At 43.9% G+C, this 24,427-nt stretch overlaps 21 non-coding genes across 21 annotated transcripts; all 21 read right to left on the minus strand.

The window, feature by feature from the left end:
* Window positions 1-58: 58 nt before the first annotated feature.
* TRNAL-UAG (transfer RNA leucine (anticodon UAG)) lies at window positions 59-141 on the minus strand. Its single transcript has one exon. It is a non-coding gene; the product is annotated as a tRNA-Leu (tRNA).
* Window positions 142-1,441: 1,300 nt separating this feature from the next.
* Window positions 1,442-1,524, minus strand: TRNAL-CAG (transfer RNA leucine (anticodon CAG)). Its single transcript has one exon. It is a non-coding gene; the product is annotated as a tRNA-Leu (tRNA).
* Window positions 1,525-2,156: 632 nt separating this feature from the next.
* TRNAL-CAG (transfer RNA leucine (anticodon CAG)) lies at window positions 2,157-2,239 on the minus strand. Its single transcript has one exon. It is a non-coding gene; the product is annotated as a tRNA-Leu (tRNA).
* A 2,014-nt stretch (window positions 2,240-4,253) lies between these two features.
* On the minus strand, window positions 4,254-4,336 carry TRNAL-CAG (transfer RNA leucine (anticodon CAG)). The gene has a single exon. It is a non-coding gene; the product is annotated as a tRNA-Leu (tRNA).
* A 2,015-nt stretch (window positions 4,337-6,351) lies between these two features.
* Window positions 6,352-6,434, minus strand: TRNAL-CAG (transfer RNA leucine (anticodon CAG)). Its single transcript has one exon. It is a non-coding gene; the product is annotated as a tRNA-Leu (tRNA).
* Window positions 6,435-7,066: 632 nt separating this feature from the next.
* On the minus strand, window positions 7,067-7,149 carry TRNAL-UAG (transfer RNA leucine (anticodon UAG)). The gene has a single exon. It is a non-coding gene; the product is annotated as a tRNA-Leu (tRNA).
* A 1,024-nt stretch (window positions 7,150-8,173) lies between these two features.
* Window positions 8,174-8,256, minus strand: TRNAL-AAG (transfer RNA leucine (anticodon AAG)). The gene has a single exon. It is a non-coding gene; the product is annotated as a tRNA-Leu (tRNA).
* A 192-nt stretch (window positions 8,257-8,448) lies between these two features.
* Window positions 8,449-8,531, minus strand: TRNAL-CAG (transfer RNA leucine (anticodon CAG)). The gene has a single exon. It is a non-coding gene; the product is annotated as a tRNA-Leu (tRNA).
* Window positions 8,532-9,163: 632 nt separating this feature from the next.
* Window positions 9,164-9,246, minus strand: TRNAL-CAG (transfer RNA leucine (anticodon CAG)). Its single transcript has one exon. It is a non-coding gene; the product is annotated as a tRNA-Leu (tRNA).
* A 1,299-nt stretch (window positions 9,247-10,545) lies between these two features.
* TRNAL-CAA (transfer RNA leucine (anticodon CAA)) lies at window positions 10,546-10,628 on the minus strand. Its single transcript has one exon. It is a non-coding gene; the product is annotated as a tRNA-Leu (tRNA).
* A 632-nt stretch (window positions 10,629-11,260) lies between these two features.
* TRNAL-UAG (transfer RNA leucine (anticodon UAG)) lies at window positions 11,261-11,343 on the minus strand. Its single transcript has one exon. It is a non-coding gene; the product is annotated as a tRNA-Leu (tRNA).
* A 1,299-nt stretch (window positions 11,344-12,642) lies between these two features.
* On the minus strand, window positions 12,643-12,725 carry TRNAL-CAG (transfer RNA leucine (anticodon CAG)). The gene has a single exon. It is a non-coding gene; the product is annotated as a tRNA-Leu (tRNA).
* Window positions 12,726-13,357: 632 nt separating this feature from the next.
* Window positions 13,358-13,440, minus strand: TRNAL-CAG (transfer RNA leucine (anticodon CAG)). The gene has a single exon. It is a non-coding gene; the product is annotated as a tRNA-Leu (tRNA).
* A 2,014-nt stretch (window positions 13,441-15,454) lies between these two features.
* On the minus strand, window positions 15,455-15,537 carry TRNAL-CAG (transfer RNA leucine (anticodon CAG)). Its single transcript has one exon. It is a non-coding gene; the product is annotated as a tRNA-Leu (tRNA).
* A 1,739-nt stretch (window positions 15,538-17,276) lies between these two features.
* On the minus strand, window positions 17,277-17,359 carry TRNAL-AAG (transfer RNA leucine (anticodon AAG)). Its single transcript has one exon. It is a non-coding gene; the product is annotated as a tRNA-Leu (tRNA).
* A 190-nt stretch (window positions 17,360-17,549) lies between these two features.
* TRNAL-CAG (transfer RNA leucine (anticodon CAG)) lies at window positions 17,550-17,632 on the minus strand. The gene has a single exon. It is a non-coding gene; the product is annotated as a tRNA-Leu (tRNA).
* Window positions 17,633-18,264: 632 nt separating this feature from the next.
* TRNAL-UAG (transfer RNA leucine (anticodon UAG)) lies at window positions 18,265-18,347 on the minus strand. Its single transcript has one exon. It is a non-coding gene; the product is annotated as a tRNA-Leu (tRNA).
* A 1,298-nt stretch (window positions 18,348-19,645) lies between these two features.
* On the minus strand, window positions 19,646-19,728 carry TRNAL-CAG (transfer RNA leucine (anticodon CAG)). Its single transcript has one exon. It is a non-coding gene; the product is annotated as a tRNA-Leu (tRNA).
* Window positions 19,729-20,360: 632 nt separating this feature from the next.
* On the minus strand, window positions 20,361-20,443 carry TRNAL-CAG (transfer RNA leucine (anticodon CAG)). Its single transcript has one exon. It is a non-coding gene; the product is annotated as a tRNA-Leu (tRNA).
* A 2,014-nt stretch (window positions 20,444-22,457) lies between these two features.
* TRNAL-CAG (transfer RNA leucine (anticodon CAG)) lies at window positions 22,458-22,540 on the minus strand. The gene has a single exon. It is a non-coding gene; the product is annotated as a tRNA-Leu (tRNA).
* A 632-nt stretch (window positions 22,541-23,172) lies between these two features.
* TRNAL-UAG (transfer RNA leucine (anticodon UAG)) lies at window positions 23,173-23,255 on the minus strand. Its single transcript has one exon. It is a non-coding gene; the product is annotated as a tRNA-Leu (tRNA).
* Window positions 23,256-24,427: the final 1,172 nt, after the last annotated feature.

The raw sequence follows: 24,427 nt of genomic DNA on the forward strand, positions 1-24,427 counted from the left end.
CAGATGCAACTTCCATCAGATGTTAACCTGAAAAAGGAGATTACATCTCCAAAAGTCATGTCAGAAGTGGGATTCGAACCCACGCCTCCAGAGGAGACTGCGGCCTAAACACAGCGCCTTAGACCACTCGGCCATCCTGACAGTGCAGAGTCTTAAGAAATGTATAAAAGTCACTCAGAAATTTCTGCCTCCATGCAAGCCTGAAATAATTTAAACCTTCAAACACAAGGTGCAACTTTATGCACAGGACAATAAACACAGAAGATCACATGTGAAAGCATTTCATTTCACAGGTGTACAATTTTTATGCTTTTAGAATACCTCATACCTCTCACCAGCTATTTAGGGTCCTGTATCCTACTCACAAAATTACCTTGCATGCGACCTCTCTCTCTACACAAACAACTACTGCACAGGAAGTAGGAAGGCAGAAGGTGGGGCATATTATGCAAATGTATGCTGTCATTGTGCCTTGCAGATTCATGCAGGATTTCTAGATCCTTGCTGGATACAAGAGAGCAGACCTTGTTTCAGATCAACTGTCCCTAGCAGGGAACGTCTGAGCACATGCAGTCTTTTGCTCTCTAGCCCCTGGCCTGGGACTTACCCTCACTGGCTGAGGCGTGAATTTCTGCATACCAACGTTGCATAGATGGTACGTATGTGGTCGGTTTGGGATGGGTGGGAGGTCAAAAGCAGGGAAAAGTATGTCGCCTTCACTTCTAGTCTCCTCTTCTAGGCCTACCTGCCGTTCACTCACTCTGTCTTTGTTTCATTCTCTCCTTCCTCAACACCCCTTCTCACTCACTCGCTCTATCACTTGTGCTCTTTCCCCTTGCTCTGCATTTCATAGTGGAAACATCTCTTGAATGGAGCATTAGAAAATGGGGTTACATAAAATTAACAATCTACTTATTGGAAACCAAAAATATCACAAGTCTGAATGTAACCCATTTCATTAATAAAAGGGACTTTTTAAGCACCCCCCAAAAAACACATAAAACACCACGAGTGCTAGAAGAATATTATACGAGCTTGAAGACAGAATTGGGCAAATTAATTTGCAGTTGAAACTGAAGTTTGTTACTTATTCAGATATTATATGCACTGCCAATTTTTAGCTGAGATTCTAAAAGAACTCAGAGACAAAATGGACTTCAAGGTTTGTCAGAAGTGGGATTCGAACCCCCGCCTCCAGGAGAGACTGCGGACTAAACGCAGCGCCTTAGACCTCTCGGCCATCCTGACCACACGTTGCTTGATCATCTACAGAGAGGGAAAGATATTGTGAACCGAAAAAAAGCACACATCTTAGGTCATGAGTGGCTAGAGCAAGAAAAAAACTCACTGCACTTTTCCAAGTAGACAACCATATAAGCCCATGTGAGGGAAATGATCTGATTTTTTCTCTCCCAAGAAAAAAGTAGAGTAAACACACAATTGTCAGAAGTGGGATTTGAACCCACGCCTCCAGAAGAGACTGCGACCTGAACGCAGTGCCTTAGACCACTCGGCCATCCTGACTTGCATTTATAGAACCTTCCACAGGCCAGACAGCCATGCAAGTGGGGTACCGAAAAAGCATGCCCTCAATTTATTTATCCTATTATAAGTACTTCCAACAGATCTTTGAACAATCCATAGAGAGCAGTACCTATGAAGAACTCTTTATGCCTTTAAGGCGTACAAAGAGAAAGTGCTATTAACCAGCCACTTGAACGGCCCAAAGCTGCTTTGAAATTGAGTCAACAGCCACCTCTTGGCTAGCTAAAGCAAATTCAACAAGGAATTTCAATGTCACAACATAGGGTGGAATACGCAAATCTAAGCAGCCCCTGATCACAGCCCTGAGGAAATTGCCGTAAGTGTGCTGGAGTCCAACTGTCTACCAGATGCTAGGCATTCTTCCATATTTGCATGGCCTGTCTGGCCAGGGCATACAAGAGCATGACTCTTCCAGATGAGCTCTTACATGGGTCCTATGCTCATATAGTAAGGACTGCACTTTGTCAGCAAGACTTTATACAACCGAAATATATGAGAAACCCCAGCTCTCTTGACTAGATGAGGACGGAATCACATCCCAGGTGAAGACCAACAGATGCAACTTCCATCAGATGTTAACCTGAAAAAGGAGATTACATCTCCAAAAGTCGTGTCAGAAGTGGGATTTGAACCCACGCCTCCAGAAGAGACTGCGACCTGAACGCAGCGCCTTAGACCACTCGGCCATCCTGACTTGCATTTGTGGAACCTTCCACAGGCCAGACAGCCATGCAAGTGGGGTACCAAAAAGGCATGCCCTCAATTTATTTATCCTATTATAAGTACTTCCAACAGATCTTTGAACAAACCATAGAGAGCAGTACCTATGAAGAAATCTTAAGACCTTTAAGGCGTACAAAGAGAAAGTGCTATTAACCAGCCACTTGAAAGGCCCAAAGCTGCTTTGAAATTGAGTCAACAGCCACCTCTTGGCTAGCTAAAGCAAATTCAACAAGGAATTTCAATGTCACAACATAGGGTGGAATACGCAAATCTAAGCAGCCCCTGATCACAGCCCTGAGGAAATTGCCGTAAGTGTGCTGGAGTCCAACTGTCTACCAGATGCTAGGCATTCTTCCATATTTGCATGGCCTGTCTGGCCAGGGCATACAAGAGCATGACTCTTCCAGATGAGCTCTTACATGGGTCCTATGCTCATATAGTAAGGACTGCACTTTGTCAGCAAGACTTTATACAACCGAAATATATGAGAAACCCCAGCTCTCTTGACTAGATGAGGACGGAATCACATCCCAGGTGAAGACCAACAGATGCAACTTCCATCAGATGTTAACCTGAAAAAGGAGATTACATCTCCAAAAGTCACGTCAGAAGTTGGATTTGAACCCGCGCCTCCAGAGGAGACTGCGGCCTAAACACAGCGCCTTAGACCACTCGGCCATCCTGACAGTGCAGAGTCTTAAGAAATGTATAAAAGTCACTCAGAAATTTCTGCCTCCATGCAAGCCTGAAATAATTTAAACCTTCAAACACAAGGTGCAACTTTATGCACAGGACAATAAACACAGAAGATCACATGTGAAAGCATTTCATTTCACAGGTGTACAATTTTTATGCTTTTAGAATACCTCATACCTCTCACCAGCTTTTTAGGGTCCTGTATCCTACTCACAAAATTACCTTGCCTGCGACCTCTCTCTCTACACAAGCAACTACTGCACAGGAAGTAGGAAGGCAGAAGGTGGGGCATATTATGCAAATGTATGCTGTCATTGTGCCTTGCAGATTCATGCAGGATTTCTAGATCCTTGCTGGATACAAGAGAGCAGACCTTGTTTCAGATCAACTGTCCCTAGCAGGGAACGTCTGAGCACATGCAGTCTTTTGCTCTCTAGCCCCTGGCCTGGGACTCACCCTCACTGGCTGAGGCGTGAATTTCTGCATACCAACGTTGCATAGATGGTACGTTTGTGGTCGGTTTGGGATGGGTGGGAGGTCAAAACCAGGGAAAAGTATGTCGCCTTCACTTCTAGTCTCCTCTTCTAGGCCTACCTGCCGTTCACTCACTCTGTCTTTGTTTCATTCTCTCCTTCCTCAACACCCCTTCTCACTCACTCGCTCTATCACTTGTGCTCTTTCCCCTTGCTCTGCATTGCATAGTGGAAACATCTCTTGAATGGAGCATTAGAAAATGAGGTTACATAAAATTAACAATCTACTTATTGGAAACCAAAAATATCACAAGACTGAATGTAACCCATTTCATTAATAAAAGGGACTTTTTAAGCACCCCCCAAAAAACACATAAAACACCACGAGTGCTAGAAGAATATTACACGAGCTTGAAGACAGAATTGGGCAAATTAATTTGCAGTTGAAACTGAAGTTTGTTACTTATTCAGATATTTTATGCACTGCCAATTTTTAGCTGAGATTCTAAAAGAACTCAGAGACAAAATGGACTTAAAGTTTTGTCAGAAGTGGGATTCGAACCCACGCCTCCAGGAGAGACTGCGGCCTTAACGCAGCGCCTTAGACCACTCGGTCATCCTGACCACATGTTGCTTGATCATCTACAGAGAGGGAAAGATATTGTGAACCAAGAAAAGCACACATCTTAGGTCATGAGTGGCTAGAGCAAGAAAAAAACTCACTGCACTTTTCCAAGTAGACAACCATATAAGCCCATGTGAGGGAAATGATCTATTTTTTTCTCTCTCAAGAAAAAAGTAGAGTAAACACACAATTGTCAGAAGTGGGATTTGAACCCACGCCTCCAGAAGAGACTGCGACCTGAACGCAGCGCCTTAGACCACTCGGCCATCCTGACTTGCATTTGTGGAACCTTCCACAGGCCAGACAGCCATGCAAGTGGGGTACCGAAAAGGCATGCCCTCAATTTATTTATCCTATTATAAGTACTTCCAACAGATCTTTGAACAATCCATAGAGAGCAGTACCTATGAAGAACTCTTTAGACCTTTAAGGCGTACAAAGAGAAAGTGCTATTAACCAGCCACTTGAACGGCCCAAAGCTGCTTTGAAATTGAGTCAACAGCCACCTCTTGGCTAGCTAAAGCAAATTCAACAAGGAATTTCAATGTCACAACATAGGGTGGAATACGCAAATCTAAGCAGCCCCTGATCACAGCCCTGAGGAAATTGCCGTAAGTGTGCTGGAGTCCAACTGTCTACCAGATGCTAGGCATTCTTCCATATTTGCATTGCCTGTCTGGCCAGTGCATACAAGAGCATGACTCTTCCAGATGAGCTCTTACATGGGTCCTATGCTCATATAGTAAGGACTGCACTTTGTCAGCAAGACTTTATACAACCGAAATATATGAGAAACCCCAGCTCTCTTGACTAGATGAGGACGGAATCACATCCCAGGTGAAGACCAACAGATGCAACTTCCATCAGATGTTAACCTGAAAAAGGAGATTACATCTCCAAAAGTCATGTCAGAAGTGGGATTCGAACCCACGCCTCAAGAGGAGACTGCGGCCTAAACACAGCGCCTTAGACCACTCGGCCATCCTGACAGTGCAGAGTCTTAAGAAATGTATAAAAGTCACTCAGAAATTTCTGCCTCCATGCAAGCCTGAAATAATTTAAACCTTCAAACACAAGGTGCAACTTTATGCACAGGACAATAAACACAGAAGATCACATGTGAAAGCATTTCATTTCACAGGTGTACAATTGTTATGCTTTTAGAATACCTCATACCTCTCACCAGCTATTTAGGGTCCTGTATCCTACTCACAAAATTACCTTGCATGTGACCTCTCTCTCTACACAAACAACTACTGCACAGGAAGTAGGAAGGCAGAAGGTGGGGCATATTATGCAAATGTATGCTGTCATTGTGCCTTGCAGATTCATGCAGGATTTCTAGATCCATGCTGGATACAAGAGAGCAGACCTTGTTTCAGATCAACTGTCCCTAGCAGGGAACGTCTGAGCACATGCAGTCTTTTGCTCTCTAGCCCCTGGCCTGGGACTTACCCTCACTGGCTGAGGCGTGAATTTCTGCATACCAACGTTGCATAGATGGTACGTATGTGGTCGGTTTGGGATGGGTGGGAGGTCAAAAGCAGGGAAAAGTATGTCGCCTTCACTTCTAGTCTCCTCTTCTAGGCCTACCTGCCGTTCACTCACTCTGTCTTTGTTTCATTCTCTCCTTCCTCAACACCCCTTCTCACTCACTCGCTCTATCACTTGTGCTCTTTCCCCTTGCTCTGCATTTCATAGTGGAAACATCTCTTGAATGGAGCATTAGAAAATGAGGTTACATAAAATTAACAATCTACTTATTGGAAACCAAAAATATCACAAGTCTGAATGTAACCCATTTCATTAATAAAAGGGACTTTTTAAGCACCCCCCAAAAAACACATAAAACACCACGAGTGCTAGAAGAATATTATACGAGCTTGAAGACAGAATTGGGCAAATTAATTTGCAGTTGAAACTGAAGTTTGTTACTTATTCAGATATTATATGCACTGCCAATTTTTAGCTGAGATTCTAAAAGAACTCAGAGACAAAATGGACTTAAAGGTTTGTCATAAGTGGGATTCGAACCCACGCCTCCAGGAGAGACTGCGGACTTAACGCAGCGCCTTAGACCACTCGGCCATCCTGACCACACGTTGCTTGATCATCTACAGAGAGGGAAAGATATTGTGAACCAAAAAAAGCACACATCCTAGGTCATGAGTGGCTAGAGCAAGAAAAAAACTCACTGCACTTTTCCAAGTAGACAACCATATAAGCCCATGTGAGGGAAATGATCTGATTTTTTCCTCTCCCAAGAAAAAAGTAGAGTAAACACACAATTGTCAGAAGTGGGATTTGAACCCACACCTCCAGAAGAGACTGCGACCTGAACGCAGCGCCTTAGACCACTCGGCCATCCTGACTTGCATTTATAGAACCTTCCACAGGCCAGACAGCCATGCAAGTGGGGTACCGAAAAAGCATGCCCTCAATTTATTTATCCTATTATAAGTACTTCCAACAGATCTTTGAACAATCCATAGAGAGCAGTACCTATGAAGAACTCTTTATGCCTTTAAGGCGTACAAAGAGAAAGTGCTATTAACCAGCCACTTGAACGGCCCAAAGCTGCTTTGAAATTGAGTCAACAGCCACCTCTTGGCTAGCTAAAGCAAATTCAACAAGGAATTTCAATGTCACAACATAGGGTGGAATACGCAAATCTAAGCAGCCCCTGATCACAGCCCTGAGGAAATTGCCGTAAGTGTGCTGGAGTCCAACTGTCTACCAGATGCTAGGCATTCTTCCATATTTGCATGGCCTGTCTGGCCAGGGCATACAAGAGCATGACTCTTCCAGATGAGCTCTTACATGGGTCCTATGCTCATATAGTAAGGACTGCACTTTGTCAGCAAGACTTTATACAACCGAAATATATGAGAAACCCCAGCTCTCTTGACTAGATGAGGACGGAATCACATCCCAGGTGAAGACCAACAGATGCAACTTCCATCAGATGTTAACTTGAAAAAGGAGATTACATCTCCAAAAGTCATGTCAGAAGTGGGATTCGAACCCACGCCTCCAGAGGAGACTGCGGCCTAAACACAGCGCCTTAGACCACTCGGCCATCCTGACAGAGCAGAGTCTTAAGAAATGTATAAAAGCCACTCAGAAATTTCTGCCTCCATGCAAGCCTGAAATAATTTAAACCTTCAAACACAAGGTGCAACTTTATGCACAGGACAATAAACACAGAAGATCACATGTGAAAGCATTTCATTTCACAGGTGTACAATTTTTATGCTTTTAGAATACCTCATACCTCTCACCAGCTTTTTAGGGTCCTGTATCCGACTCACAAAATTACCTTGCCTGCGACCTCTCTCTCTACACAAACAACTACTGCACAGGAAGTAGGAAGGCAGAAGGTGGGGCATATTATGCAAATGTGTGCTGTCATTGTGCCTTGCAGATTCATGCAGGATTTCTAGATCCTTGCTGGATACAAGAGAGCAGACCTTGTTTCAGATCAACCGTCCCTAGCAGGGAACGTCTGAGCACATGCAGTCTTTTGCTCTCTAGCCCCTGGCCTGGGACTTACCCTCACTGGCTGAGGCGTGAATTTCTGCATACCAACGTTGCATAGATGGTACGTATGTGGTCGGTTTGGGATGGGTGGGAGGTCAAAAGCAGGGAAAAGTATGTCGCCTTCACTTCTAGTCTCCTCTTCTAGGCCTACCTGCCGTTCACTCACTCTGTCTTTGTTTCATTCTCTCCTTCCTCAACACCCCTTCTCACTCACTCGCTCTATCACTTGTGCTCTTTCCCCTTGCTCTGCATTTCATAGTGGAAACATCTCTTGAATGGAGCATTAGAAAATGAGGTTACATAAAATTAACAATCTACTTATTGGAAACCAAAAATATCACAAGACTGAATGGAACCCATTTCATTAATAAAAGGGACTTTTTAAGCACCCCCCAAAAAACACATAAAACACCACGAGTGCTAGAAGAATATTACACGAGCTTGAAGACAGAATTGGGCAAATTAATTTGCAGTTGAAACTGAAGTTTGTTACTTATTCAGATATTTTATGCACTGCCAATTTTTAGCTGAGATTCTAAAAGAACTCAGAGACAAAATGGACTTAAAGTTTTGTCAGAAGTGGGATTCGAACCCACGCCTCCAGGAGAGACTGCGGCCTTAACGCAGTGCCTTAGACCACTCTGCCATCCTGACCACATGTTGCTTGATCATCTACAGAGAGGGAAAGATATTGTGAACCAAGAAAAGCACACATCTTAGGTCATGAGTGGCTAGAGCAAGAAAAAAACTCACTGCACTTTTCCAAGTAGACAACCATATAAGCCCATGTGAGGGAAATGATCTATTTTTTTCTCTCTCAAGAAAAAAGTAGAGTAAACACACAATTGTCAGAAGTGGGATTTGAACCCACGCCTCCAGAAGAGACTGCGACCTGAACGCAGCGCCTTAGACCACTCGGCCATCCTGACTTGCATTTGTGGAACCTTCCACAGGCCAGACAGCCATGCAAGTGGGGTACCGAAAAGGCATGCCCTCAATTTATTTATCCTATTATAAGTACTTCCAACAGATCTTTGAACAATCCATAGAGAGCAGTACCTATGAAGAACTCTTTAGACCTTTAAGGCGTACAAAGAGAAAGTGCTATTAACCAGCCACTTGAACGGCCCAAAGCTGCTTTGAAATTGAGTAAACAGCCACCTCTTGGCTAGCTAAAGCAAATTCAACAAGGAATTTCAATGTCAAAACATAGGGTGGAATACGCAAATCTAAGCAGCCCCTGATCACAGCCCTGAGGAAATTGCCGTAAGTGTGCTGGAGTCCAACTGTCTACCAGATGCTAGGCATTCTTCCATATTTGCATTGCCTGTCTGGCCAGGGCATACAAGAGCATGACTCTTCCAGATGAGCTCTTACATGGGTCCTATGCTCATATAGTAAGGACTGCACTTTTTCAGCAAGACTTTATACAACCGAAATATATGAGAAACCCCAGCTCTCTTGACTAGATGAGGACGGAATCACATCCCAGGTGAAGACCAACAGATGCAACTTCCATCAGATGTTAACCTGAAAAAGGAGATTACATCTCCAAAAGTCATGTCAGAAGTGGGATTTGAACCCACGCCTCCACAAGAGACTGCGACCTGAACGCAGCGCCTTAGACCACTCGGCCATCCTGACAGTGCAGAGTCTTAAGAAATGTATAAAAGTCACTCAGAAATTTCTGCCTCCATGCAAGCCTGAAATAATTTAAACCTTCAAACACAAGGTGCAACTTTATGCACAGGACAATAAACACAGAAGATCACATGTGAAAGCATTTCATTTCACAGGTGTACAATTTTTATGCTTTTAGAATACCTCATACCTCTCACCAGCTTTTTAGGGTCCTGTATCCTACTCACAAAATTACCTTGCCTGCGACCTCTCTGTCTACATAAACAACTACTGCACAGGAAGTAGGAAGGCAGAAGGTGGGGCATATTATGCAAATGTATGCTGTCATTGTGCCTTGCAGATTCATGCAGGATTTCTAGATCCTTGCTGGATACAAGAGAGCAGACCTTGTTTCAGATCAACTGTCCCTAGCAGGGAACGTCTGAGCACATGCAGTCTTTTGCTCTCTAGCCCCTGGCCTGGGACTCACCCTCACTGGCTGAGGCGTGAATTTCTGCATACCAACGTTGCATAGATGGTACGTATGTGGTCGGTTTGGGATGGGTGGGAGGTCAAAAGCAGGGAAAAGTATGTCGCCTTCACTTCTAGTCTCCTCTTCTAGGCCTACCTGCCGTTCACTCACTCTGTCTTTGTTTCATTCTCTCCTTCCTCAACACCCCTTCTCACTCACTCGCTCTATCACTTGTGCTCTTTCCCCTTGCTCTGCATTTCATAGTGGAAACATCTCTTGAATGGAGCATTAGAAAATGAGGTTACATAAAATTAACAATCTACTTATTGGAAACCAAAAATATCACAAGTCTGAATGTAACCCATTTCATTAATAAAAGGGACTTTTTAAGCACCCCCCAAAAAACACATAAAACACCACGAGTGCTAGAAGAATATTATACGAGCTTGAAGACAGAATTGGGCAAATTAATTTGCAGTTGAAACTGAAGTTTGTTACTTATTCAGATATTATATGCACTGCCAATTTTTAGCTGAGATTCTAAAAGAACTCAGAGACAAAATGGACTTAAAGGTTTGTCAGAAGTGGGATTCGAACCCACGCCTCCAGGAGAGACTGCGGACTTACTCAGCGCCTTAGACCACTCAGCCATCCTGACCACACGTTGCTTTAACATCTACAGAGAGGGAAAGATATTGTGAACCAAAAAAAGCACACATCCTAGGTCATGAGTGGCTAGAGCAAGAAAAAAACTCACTGCACTTTTCCAAGTAGACAACCATATAAGCCCATGTGAGGGAAATGATCTGATTTTTTCCTCTCCCAAGAAAAAAGTAGAGTAAACACACAATTGTCAGAAGTGGGATTTGAACCCACACCTCCAGAAGAGACTGCGACTTGAACGCAGCGCCTTAGACCACTCGGCCATCCTGACTTGCATTTATAGAACCTTCCACAGGCCAGACAGCCATGCAAGTGGGGTACCGAAAAAGCATGCCCTCAATTTATTTATCCTATTATAAGTACTTCCAACAGATCTTTGAACAATCCATAGAGAGCAGTACCTATGAAGAACTCTTTATGCCTTTAAGGCGTACAAAGAGAAAGTGCTATTAACCAGCCACTTGAACGGCCCAAAGCTGCTTTGAAATTGAGTCAACAGCCACCTCTTGGCTAGCTAAAGCAAATTCAACAAGGAATTTCAATGTCACAACATAGGGTGGAATACGCAAATCTAAGCAGCCCCTGATCACAGCCCTGAGGAAATTGCCGTAAGTGTGCTGGAGTCCAACTGTCTACCAGATGCTAGGCATTCTTCCATATTTGCATGGCCTGTCTGGCCAGGGCATACAAGAGCATGACTCTTCCAGATGAGCTCTTACATGGGTCCTATGCTCATATAGTAAGGACTGCACTTTGTCAGCAAGACTTTATACAACCGAAATATATGAGAAACCCCAGCTCTCTTGACTAGATGAGGACGGAATCACATCCCAGGTGAAGACCAACAGATGCAACTTCCATCAGATGTTAACCTGAAAAAGGAGATTACATCTCCAAAAGTCATGTCAGAAGTGGGATTCGAACCCACGCCTCCAGAGGAGACTGTGGCCTAAACACAGCGCCTTAGACCACTCGGCCATCCTGACAGTGCAGAGTCTTAAGAAATGTATAAAAGTCACTCAGAAATTTCTGCCTCCATGCAAGCCTGAAATAATTTAAACCTTCAAACACAAGGTGCAACTTTATGCACAGGACAATAAACACAGAAGATCACATGTGAAAGCATTTCATTTCACAGGTGTACAATTTTTATGCTTTTAGAATACCTCATACCTCTCACCAGCTATTTAGGGTCCTGTATCCTACTCACAAAATTACCTTGCATGCGACCTCTCTCTCTACACAAACAACTAATGCACAGGAAGTAGGAAGGCAGAAGGTGGGGCATATTATGCAAATGTATGCTGTCATTGTGCCTTGCAGATTCATGCAGGATTTCTAGATCCTTGCTGGATACAAGAGAGCAGACCTTGTTTCAGATCAACTGTCCCTAGCAGGGAACGTCTGAGCACATGCAGTCTTTTGCTCTCTAGCCCCTGGCCTGGGACTTACCCTCACTGGCTGAGGCGTGAATTTCTGCATACCAACGTTGCATAGATGGTACGTATGTGGTCGGTTTGGGATGGGTGGGAGGTCAAAAGCAGGGAAAAGTATGTCGCCTTCACTTCTAGTCTCCTCTTCTAGGCCTACCTGCCGTTCACTCACTCTGTCTTTGTTTCATTCTCTCCTTCCTCAACACCCCTTCTCACTCACTCGCTCTATCACTTGTGCTCTTTCCCCTTGCTCTGCATTTCATAGTGGAAACATCTCTTGAATGGAGCATTAGAAAATGAGGTTACATAAAATTAACAATCTACTTATTGGAAACCAAAAATATCACAAGTCTGAATGTAACCCATTTCATTAATAAAAGGGACTTTTTAAGCACCGCCCAAAAAACACATAAAACACCACGAGTGCTAGAAGAATATTATACGAGCTTGAAGACAGAATTGGGCAAATTAATTTGCAGTTGAAACTGAAGTTTGTTACTTATTCAGATATTATATGCACTGCCAATTTTTAGCTGAGATTCTAAAAGAACTCAGAGACAAAATGGACTTAAAGGTTTGTCAGAAGTGGGATTTGAACCCACGCCTCCAGGAGAGACTGCGGACTTAACGCATCGCCTTAGACCTCTCGGCCATCCTGACCACACGTTGCTTGATCATCTACAGAGAGGGAAAGATATTGTGAACCAAAAAAAGCACACATCTTAGGTCATGAGTGGCTAGAGCAAGAAAAAAACTCACTGCACTTTTCCAAGTAGACAACCATATAAGCCCATGTGAGGGAAATGATCTGATTTTTTCTCTCCCAAGAAAAAAGTAGAGTAAACACACAATTGTCAGAAGTGGGATTTGAACCCACGCCTCCAGAAGAGACTGCGACCTGAACGCAGCGCCTTAGACCACTCGGCCATCCTGACTTCCATTTATAGAACCTTCCACAGGCCAGACAGCCATGCAAGTGGGGTACCGAAAAAGCATGCCCTCAATTTATTTATCCTATTATAAGTACTTCCAACAGATCTTTGAACAATCCATAGAGAGCAGTACCTATGAAGAACTCTTTATGCCTTTAAGGCGTACAAAGAGAAAGTGCTATTAACCAGCCACTTGAACGGCCCAAAGCTGCTTTGAAATTGAGTCAACAGCCACCTCTTGGCTAGCTAAAGCAAATTCAACAAGGAATTTCAATGTCACAACATAGGGTGGAATACGCAAATCTAAGCAGCCCCTGATCACAGCCCTGAGGAAATTGCCGTAAGTGTGCTGGAGTCCAACTGTCTACCAGATGCTAGGCATTCTTCCATATTTGCATGGCCTGTCTGGCCAGGGCATACAAGAGCATGACTCTTCCAGATGAGCTCTTACATGGGTCCTATGCTCATATAGTAAGGACTGCACTTTTTCAGCAAGACTTTATACAACCGAAATATATGAGAAACCCCAGCTCTCTTGACTAGATGAGGACGGAATCACATCCCAGGTGAAGACCAACAGATGCAACTTCCATCAGATGTTAACCTAAAAAAGGAGATTACATCGCCAAAAGTCATGTCAGAAGTGGGATTTGAACCCACGCCTCCACAAGAGACTGCGACCTGAACGCAGCGCCTTAGACCACTCGGCCATCCTGACTTGCATTTGTGGAACCTTCCACAGGCCAGACAGCCATGCAAGTGGGGTACCGAAAAGGCATGCCCTCAATTTATTTATCCTATTATAAGTACTTCCAACAGATCTTTGAACAATCCATAGAGAGCAGTACCTATGAAGAACTCTTAAGACCTTTAAGGCGTACAAAGAGAAAGTGCTATTAACCAGCCACTTGAAAGGCCCAAAGCTGCTTTGAAATTGAGTCAACAGCCACCTCTTGGCTAGCTAAAGCAAATTCAACAAGGAATTTCAATGTCACAACATAGGGTGGAATACGCAAATCTAAGCAGCCCCTGATCACAGCCCTGAGGAAATTGCCGTAAGTGTGCTGGAGTCCAACTGTCTACCAGATGCTAGGCATTCTTCCATATTTGCATGGCCTGTCTGGCCAGGGCATACAAGAGCATGACTCTTCCAGATGAGCTCTTACATGGGTCCTATGCTCATATAGTAAGGACTGCACTTTGTCAGCAAGACTTTATACAACCGAAATATATGAGAAACCCCAGCTCTCTTGACTAGATGAGGACGGAATCACATCCCAGGTGAAGACCAACAGATGCAACTTCCATCAGATGTTAACCTGAAAAAGAAGATTACATCTCCAAAAGTCACGTCAGAAGTTGGATTTGAACCCGCGCCTCCAGAGGAGACTGCGGCCTAAACACAGCGCCTTAGACCACTCGGCCATCCTGACAGTGCAGAGTCTTAAGAAATGTATAAAAGTCACTCAGAAATTTCTGCCTCCATGCAAGCCTGAAATAATTTAAACCTTCAAACACAAGGTGCAACTTTATGCACAGGACAATAAACACAGAAGATCACATGTGAAAGCATTTCATTTCACAGGTGTACAATTTTTATGCTTTTAGAATACCTCATACCTCTCACCAGCTTTTTAGGGTCCTGTATCCTACTCACAAAATTACCTTGCCTGCGACCTCTCTCTCTACACAAGCAACTACTGCACAGGAAGTAGGAAGGCAGAAGGTGGGGCATATTATGCAAATGTATGCTGTCATTGTGCCTTGCAGATTCATGCAGGATTTCTAGATCCTTGCTGGATACAAGAGAGCAGACCTTGTTTCAGATCAACTGTCCCTAGCAGGGAACGTCTGAGCACATGCAGTCTTTTGCTCTCTAGCCCCTGGCCTGGGACTCACCCTCACTGGCTGAGGCGTGAATTTCTGCATACCAACGTTGCATAGATGGTACGTTTGTGGTCGGTTTGGGATGGGTGGGAGGTCAAAACCAGGGAAAAGTATGTCGCCTTCACTTCTAGTCTCCTCTTCTAGGCCTACCTGCCGTTCACTCACTCTGTCTTTGTTTCATTCTCTCCTTCCTCAACACCCCTTCTCACTCACTCGCTCTATCACTTGTGCTCTTTCCCCTTGCTCTGCATTGCATAGTGGAAACATCTCTTGAATGGAGCATTAGAAAATGAGGTTACATAAAATTAACAATCTACTTATTGGAAACCAAAAATATCACAAGACTGAATGTAACCCATTTCATTAATAAAAGGGACTTTTTAAGCACCCCCCAAAAAACACATAAAACACCACGAGTGCTAGAAGAATATTACACGAGCTTGAAGACAGAATTGGGCAAATTAATTTGCAGTTGAAACTGAAGTTTGTTACTTATTCAGATATTTTATGCACTGCCAATTTTTAGCTGAGCTTCTAAAAGAACTCAGAGACAAAATGGACTTAAAGTTTTGTCAGAAGTGCGATTCGAACCCACGCCTCCAGGTGAGACTGCGGCCTTAACGCAGCGCCTTAGACCACTCGGTCATCCTGACCACATGTTGTTTGATCATCTACAGAGAGGGAAAGATATTGTGAACCAAGAAAAGCACACATCTTAGGTCATGAGTGGCTAGAGCAAGAAAAAAACTCACTGCACTTTTCCAAGTAGACAACCATATAAGCCCATGTGAGGGAAATGATCTATTTTTTTCTCTCTCAAGAAAAAAGTAGAGTAAACACACAATTGTCAGAAGTGGGATTTGAACCCACGCCTCCAGAAGAGACTGCGACCTGAACGCAGCGCCTTAGACCACTCGGCCATCCTGACTTGCATTTGTGGAACCTTCCACAGGCCAGACAGCCATGCAAGTGGGGTACCGAAAAGGCATGCCCTCAATTTATTTATCCTATTATAAGTACTTCCAACAGATCTTTGAACAATCCATAGAGAGCAGTACCTATGAAGAACTCTTTAGACCTTTAAGGCGTACAAAGAGAAAGTGCTATTAACCAGCCACTTGAACGGCCCAAAGCTGCTTTGAAATTGAGTAAACAGCCACCTCTTGGCTAGCTAAAGCAAATTCAACAAGGAATTTCAATGTCACAACATAGGGTGGAATACGCAAATCTAAGCAGCCCCTGATCACAGCCCTGAGGAAATTGCCGTAAGTGTGCTGGAGTCCAACTGTCTACCAGATGCTAGGCATTCTTCCATATTTGCATTGCCTGTCTGGCCAGGGCATACAAGAGCATGACTCTTCCAGATGAGCTCTTACATGGGTCCTATGCTCATATAGTAAGGACTGCACTTTGTCAGCAAGACTTTATACAACCGAAATATATGAGAAACCCCAGCTCTCTTGACTAGATGAGGACGGAATCACATCCCAGGTGAAGACCAACAGATGCAACTTCCATCAGATGTTAACCTGAAAAAGGAGATTACATCTCCAAAAGTCATGTCAGAAGTGGGATTCGAACCCACGCCTCAAGAGGAGACTGCGGCCTAAACACAGCGCCTTAGACCACTCGGCCATCCTGACAGTGCAGAGTCTTAAGAAATGTATAAAAGTCACTCAGAAATTTCTGCCTCCATGCAAGCCTGAAATAATTTAAACCTTCAAACACAAGGTGCAACTTTATGCACAGGACAATAAACACAGAAGATCACATGTGAAAGCATTTCATTTCACAGGTGTACAATTTTTATGCTTTTAGAATACCTCATACCTCTCACCAGCTATTTAGGGTCCTGTATCCTACTCACAAAATTACCTTGCATGCGACCTCTCTCTCTACACAAACAACTACTGCACAGGAAGTAGGAAGGCAGAAGGTGGGGCATATTATGCAAATGTATGCTGTCATTGTGCCTTGCAGATTCATGCAGGATTTCTAGATCCTTGCTGGATACAAGAGAGCAGACCTTGTTTCAGATCAACTGTCCCTAGCAGGGAACGTCTGAGCACATGCAGTCTTTTGCTCTCTAGCCCCTGGCCTGGGACTTACCCTCACTGGCTGAGGCGTGAATTTCTGCATACCAACGTTGCATAGATGGTACGTATGTGGTCGGTTTGGGATGGGTGGGAGGTCAAAAGCAGGGAAAAGTATGTCGCCTTCACTTCTAGTCTCCTCTTCTAGGCCTACCTGCCATTCACTCACTCTGTCTTTGTTTCATTCTCTCCTTCCTCAACACCCCTTCTCACTCACTCGCTCTATCACTTGTGCTCTTTCCCCTTGCTCTGCATTTCATAGTGGAAACATCTCTTGAATGGAGCATTAGAAAATGAGGTTACATAAAATTAACAATCTACTTATTGGAAACCAAAAATATCACAAGTCTGAATGTAACCCATTTCATTAATAAAAGGGACTTTTTAAGCACCCCCCAAAAAACACATAAAACACCACGAGTGCTAGAAGAATATTATACGAGCTTGAAGACAGAATTGGGCAAATTAATTTGCAGTTGAAACTGAAGTTTGTTACTTATTCAGATATTATATGCACTGCCAATTTTTAGCTGAGATTCTAAAAGAACTCAGAGACAAAATGGACTTAAAGGTTTGTCAGAAGTGGGATTCGAACCCACGCCTCCAGGAGAGACTGCGGACTTAACGCAGCGCCTTAGACCACTCGGCCATCCTGACCACACGTTGCTTGATCATCTACAGAGAGGGAAAGATATTGTGAACCAAAAAAAGCACACATCCTAGGTCATGAGTGGCTAGAGCAAGAAAAAAACTCACTGCACTTTTCCAAGTAGACAACCATATAAGCCCATGTGAGGGAAATGATCTGATTTTTTCCTCTCCCAAGAAAAAAGTAGAGACACACAATTGTCAGAAGTGGGATTTGAACCCACACCTCCAGAAGAGACTGCGACCTGAACGCAGCGCCTTAGACCACTCGGCCATCCTGACTTGCATTTATAGAACCTTCCACAGGCCAGACAGCCATGCAAGTGGGGTACCGAAAAAGCATGCCCTCAATTTATTTATCCTATTATAAGTACTTCCAACAGATCTTTGAACAATCCATAGAGAGCAGTACCTATGAAGAACTCTTTATGCCTTTAAGGCGTACAAAGAGAAAGTGCTATTAACCAGCCACTTGAACGGCCCAAAGCTGCTTTGAAATTGAGTCAACAGCCACCTCTTGGCTAGCTAAAGCAAATTCAACAAGGAATTTCAATGTCACAACATAGGGTGGAATACGCAAATCTAAGCAGCCCCTGATCACAGCCCTGAGGAAATTGCCGTAAGTGTGCTGGAGTCCAACTGTCTACCAGATGCTAGGCATTCTTCCATATTTGCATGGCCTGTCTGGCCAGGGCATACAAGAGCATGACTCTTCCAGATGAGCTCTTACATGGGTCCTATGCTCATATAGTAAGGACTGCACTTTGTCAGCAAGACTTTATACAACCGAAATATATGAGAAACCCCAGCTCTCTTGACTAGATGAGGACGGAATCACATCCCAGGTGAAGACCAACAGATGCAACTTCCATCAGATGTTAACCTGAAAAAGGAGATTACATCTCCAAAAGTCATGTCAGAAGTGGGATTCGAACCCACGCCTCCAGAGGAGACTGCGGCCTAAACACAGCGCCTTAGACCACTCGGCCATCCTGACAGAGCAGAGTCTTAAGAAATGTATAAAAGTCACTCAGAAATTTCTGCCTCCATGCAAGCCTGAAATAATTTAAACCTTCAAACACAAGGTGCAACTTTATGCACAGGACAATAAACACAGAAGATCACATGTGAAAGCATTTCATTTCACAGGTGTACAATTTTTATGCTTTTAGAATACCTCATACCTCTCACCAGCTTTTTAGGGTCCTGTATCCGACTCACAAAATTACCTTGCCTGCGACCTCTCTCTCTACACAAACAACTACTGCACAGGAAGTAGGAAGGCAGAAGGTGGGGCATATTATGCAAATGTGTGCTGTTATTGTGCCTTGCAGATTCATGCAGGATTTCTAGATCCTTGCTGGATACAAGAGTGCAGACCTTGTTTCAGATCAACTGTCCCTAGCAGGGAACGTCTGAGCACATGCAGTCTTTTGCTCTCTAGCCCCTGGCCTGGGACTCACCCTCACTGGCTGAGGCGTGAATTTCTGCATACCAACGTTGCACAGATGGTACGTTTGTGGTCGGTTTGGGATGGGTGGGAGGTCAAAAGCAGGGAAAAGTATGTCGCCTTCACTTCTAGTCTCCTCTTCTAGGCCTACCTGCCGTTCACTCACTCTGTCTTTGTTTCATTCTCTCCATCCTCAACACCCCTTCTCACTCACTCGCTCTATCACTTGTGCTCTTTCCCCTTGCTCTGCATTTCATAGTGGAAACATCTCTTGAATGGAGCATTAGAAAATGAGGTTACATAAAATTAACAATCTACTTATTGGAAACCAAAAATATCACAAGACTGAATGTAACCCATTTCATTAATAAAAGGGACTTTTTAAGCACCCCCCAAAAAACACATAAAACACCACGAGTGCTAGAAGAATATTACACGAGCTTGAAGACAGAATTGGGCAAATTAATTTGCAGTTGAAACTGAAGTTTGTTACTTATTCAGATATTTTATGCACTGCCAATTTTTAGCTGAGATTCTAAAAGAACTCAGAGACAAAATGGACTTAAAGTTTTGTCAGAAGTGGGATTCGAACCCACCCCTCCAGGAGAGACTGCGGCCTTAACGCAGCGCCTTAGACCACTCGGCCATCCTTACCACATGTTGCTTGATCATCTACAGAGAGGGAAAGATATTGTGAACCAAGAAAAGCACACATCTTAGGTCATGAGGGCTAGAGCAAGAAAAAAACTCACTGCACTTTTCCAAGTAGACAACCATATAAGCCCATGTGAGGGAAATGATCTGATTTTTTCTCTCCCAAGAAAAAAGTAGAGTAAACACACAATTGTCAGAAGTGGGATTTGAACCCACGCCTCCAGAAGAGACTGCGACCTGAACGCAGCGCCTTAGACCACTCGGCCATCCTGACTTGCATTTATAGAACCTTCCACAGGCCAGACAGCCATGCAAGTGGGGTACCGAAAAAGCATGCCCTCAATTTATTTATCCTATTATAAGTACTTCCAACAGATCTTTGAACAATCCATAGAGAGCAGTACCTATGAAGAACTCTTTATGCCTTTAAGGCGTACAAAGAGAAAGTGCTATTAACCAGCCACTTGAACGGCCCAAAGCTGCTTTGAAATTGAGTCAACAGCCACCTCTTGGCTAGCTAAAGCAAATTCAACAAGGAATTTCAATGTCACAACATAGGGTGGAATACGCAAATCTAAGCAGCCCCTGATCACAGCCCTGAGGAAATTGCCGTAAGTGTGCTGGAGTCCAACTGTCTACCAGATGCTAGGCATTCTTCCATATTTGCATGGCCTGTCTGGCCAGGGCATACAAGAGCATGACTCTTCCAGATGAGCTCTTACATGGGTCCTATGCTCATATAGTAAGGACTGCACTTTGTCAGCAAGACTTTATACAACCGAAATATATGAGAAACCCCAGCTCTCTTGACTAGATGAGGACGGAATCACATCCCAGGTGAAGACCAACAGATGCAACTTCCATCAGATGTTAACCTGAAAAAGGAGATTACATCTCCAAAAGTCATGTCAGAAGTGGGATTTGAACCCACGCCTCCAGAAGAGACTGCGACCTGAACGCAGCGCCTTAGACCACTCGGCCATCCTGACTTGCCTTTGTGGAACCTTCCACAGGCCAGACAGCCATGCAAGTGGGGTACCGAAAAGGCATGCCCTCAATTTATTTATCCTATTATAAGTACTTCCAACAGATCTTTGAACAATCCATAGAGAGCAGTACCTATGAAGAACTCTTAAGACCTTTAAGGCGTACAAAGAGAAAGTGCTATTAACCAGCCACTTGAAAGGCCCAAAGCTGCTTTGAAATTGAGTCAACAGCCACCTCTTGGCTAGCTAAAGCAAATTCAACAAGGAATTTCAATGTCACAACATAGGGTGGAATACGCAAATCTAAGCAGCCCCTGATCACAGCCCTGAGGAAATTGCCGTAAGTGTGCTGGAGTCCAACTGTCTACCAGATGCTAGGCATTCTTCCATATTTGCATGGCCTGTCTGGCCAGGGCATACAAGAGCATGACTCTTCCAGATGAGCTCTTACATGGGTCCTATGCTCATATAGTAAGGACTGCACTTTGTCAGCAAGACTTTATACAACCGAAATATATGAGAAACCCCAGCTCTCTTGACTAGATGAGGACGGAATCACATCCCAGGTGAAGACCAACAGATGCAACTTCCATCAGATGTTAACCTGAAAAAGGAGATTACATCTCCAAAAGTCACGTCAGAAGTTGGATTTGAACCCGCGCCTCCAGAAGAGTCTGCGGCCTAAACACAGCGCCTTAGACCACTCGGCCATCCTGACAGTGCAGAGTCTTAAGAAATGTATAAAAGTCACTCAGAAATTTCTGCCTCCATGCAAGCCTGAAATAATTTAAACCTTCAAACACAAGGTGCAACTTTATGCACAGGACAATAAACACAGAAGATCACATGTGAAAGCATTTCATTTCACAGGTGTACAATTTTTATGCTTTTAGAATACCTCATACCTCTCACCAGCTTTTTAGGGTCCTGTATCCTACTCACAAAATTACCTTGCCTGCGACCTCTCTCTCTACACAAGCAACTACTGCACAGGAAGTAGGAAGGCAGAAGGTGGGGCATATTATGCAAATGTATGCTGTCATTGTGCCTTGCAGATTCATGCAGGATTTCTAGATCCTTGCTGGATACAAGAGAGCAGACCTTGTTTCAGATCAACTGTCCCTAGCAGGGAACGTCTGAGCACATGCAGTCTTTTGCTCTCTAGCCCCTGGCCTGGGACTCACCCTCACTGGCTGAGGCGTGAATTTCTGCATACCAACGTTGCATAGATGGTACGTTTGTGGTCGGTTTGGGATGGGTGGGAGGTCAAAACCAGGGAAAAGTATGTCGCCTTCACTTCTAGTCTCCTCTTCTAGGCCTACCTGCCGTTCACTCACTCTGTCTTTGTTTCATTCTCTCCTTCCTCAACACCCCTTCTCACTCACTCGCTCTATCACTTGTGCTCTTTCCCCTTGCTCTGCATTGCATAGTGGAAACATCTCTTGAATGGAGCATTAGAAAATGAGGTTACATAAAATTAACAATCTACTTATTGGAAACCAAAAATATCACAAGACTGAATGTAACCCATTTCATTAATAAAAGGGACTTTTTAAGCACCCCCAAAAAAACACATAAAACACCACGAGTGCTAGAAGAATATTACACGAGCTTGAAGACAGAATTGGGCAAATTAATTTGCAGTTGAAACTGAAGTTTGTTACTTATTCAGATATTTTATGCACTGCCAATTTTTAGCTGAGATTCTAAAAGAACTCAGAGACAAAATGGACTTAAAGTTTTGTCAGAAGTGGGATTCGAACCCACGCCTCCAGGAGAGACTGCGGCCTTAACGCAGCGCCTTAGACCACTCGGTCATCCTGACCACATGTTGCTTGATCATCTACAGAGAGGGAAAGATATTGTGAACCAAGAAAAGCACACATCTTAGGTCATGAGTGGCTAGAGCAAGAAAAAAACTCACTACACTTTTCCAAGTAGACAACCATATAAGCCCATGTGAGGGAAATGATCTATTTTTTTCTCTCTCAAGAAAAAAGTAGAGTAAACACACAATTGTCAGAAGTGGGATTTGAACCCACGCCTCCAGAAGAGACTGCGACCTGAACGCAGCGCCTTAGACCACTCGGCCATCCTGACTTGCGTTTGTGGAACCTTCCACAGGCCAGACAGCCATGCAAGTGGGGTACCGAAAAGGCATGCCCTCAATTTATTTATCCTATTATAAGTACTTCCAACAGATCTTTGAACAATCCATAGAGAGCAGTACCTATGAAGAACTCTTTAGACCTTTAAGGCGTACAAAGAGAAAGTGCTATTAACCAGCCACTTGAACGGCCCAAAGCTGCTTTGAAATTGAGTCAACAGCCACCTCTTGGCTAGCTAAAGCAAATTCAACAAGGAATTTCAATGTCACAACATAGGGTGGAATACGCAAATCTAAGCAGCCCCTGATCACAGCCCTGAGGAAATTGCCGTAAGTGTGCTGGAGTCCAACTGTCTACCAGATGCTAGGCATTCTTCCATATTTGCATTGCCTGTCTGGCCAGGGCATACAAGAGCATGACTCTTCCAGATGAGCTCTTACATGGGTCCTATGCTCATATAGTAAGGACTGCACTTTGTCAGCAAGACTTTATACAACCGAAATATATGAGAAACCCCAGCTCTCTTGACTAGATGAGGACGGAATCACATCCCAGGTGAAGACCAACAGATGCAACTTCCATCAGATGTTAACCTGAAAAAGGAGATTACATCTCCAAAAGTCATGTCAAAAGTGGGATTCGAACCCACGCCTCCAGAGGAGACTGCGGCCTAAACACAGCGCCTTAGACCACTCGGCCATCCTGACAGAGCAGAGTCTTAAGAAATGTATAAAAGTCACTCAGAAATTTCTGCCTCCATGCAAGCCTGAAATAATTTAAACCTTCAAACACAAGGTGCAACTTTATGCACAGGACAATAAACACAGAAGATCACATGTGAAAGCATTTCATTTCACAGGTGTACAATTTTTATGCTTTTAGAATACCTCATACCTCTCACCAGCTTTTTAGGGTCCTGTATCCGACTCACAAAATTACCTTGCCTGCGACCTCTCTCTCTACACAAACAACTACTGCACAGGAAGTAGGAAGGCAGAAGGTGGGGCATATTATGCAAATGTGTGCTGTCATTGTGCCTTGCAGATTCATGCAGGATTTCTAGATCCTTGCTGGATACAAGAGTGCAGACCTTGTTTCAGATCAACTGTCCCTAGCAGGGAACGTCTGAGCACATGCAGTCTTTTGCTCTCTAGCCCCTGGCCTGGGACTCACCCTCACTGGCTGAGGCGTGAATTTCTGCATACCAACGTTGCACAGATGGTACGTTTGTGGTCGGTTTGGGATGGGTGGGAGGTCAAAAGCAGGGAAAAGTATGTCGCCTTCACTTCTAGTCTCCTCTTCTAGGCCTACCTGCCGTTCACTCACTCTGTCTTTGTTTCATTCTCTCCATCCTCAACACCCCTTCTCACTCACTCGCTCTATCACTTGTGCTCTTTCCCCTTGCTCTGCATTTCATAGTGGAAACATCTCTTGAATGGAGCATTAGAAAATGAGGTTACATAAAATTAACAATCTACTTATTGGAAACCAAAAATATCAAAAGACTGAATGTAACCCATTTCATTAATAAAAGGGACTTTTTAAGCACCCCCCAAAAAACACATAAAACACCACGAGTGCTAGAAGAATATTACACGAGCTTGAAGACAGAATTGGGCAAATTAATTTGCAGTTGAAACTGAAGTGTGTTACTTATTCAGATATTTTATGCACTGCCAATTTTTAGCTGAGATTCTAAAAGAACTCAGTGACAAAATGGACTTAAAGTTTTGTCAGAAGTGGGATTCGAACCCAGGCCTCCAGGAGAGACTGCGGCCTTAACGCAGCGCTTTAGACCACTCGGCCATCCTGACCACATGTTGCTTGATCATCTACAGAGAGGAAAAGATATTGTGAACCAAGAAAAGCACACATCTTA

This window comes from Lissotriton vulgaris, chromosome 8, assembly GCF_964263255.1.
Source record: "Lissotriton vulgaris chromosome 8, aLisVul1.2, whole genome shotgun sequence".
NCBI lineage: Eukaryota > Metazoa > Chordata > Amphibia > Caudata > Salamandridae > Lissotriton > Lissotriton vulgaris.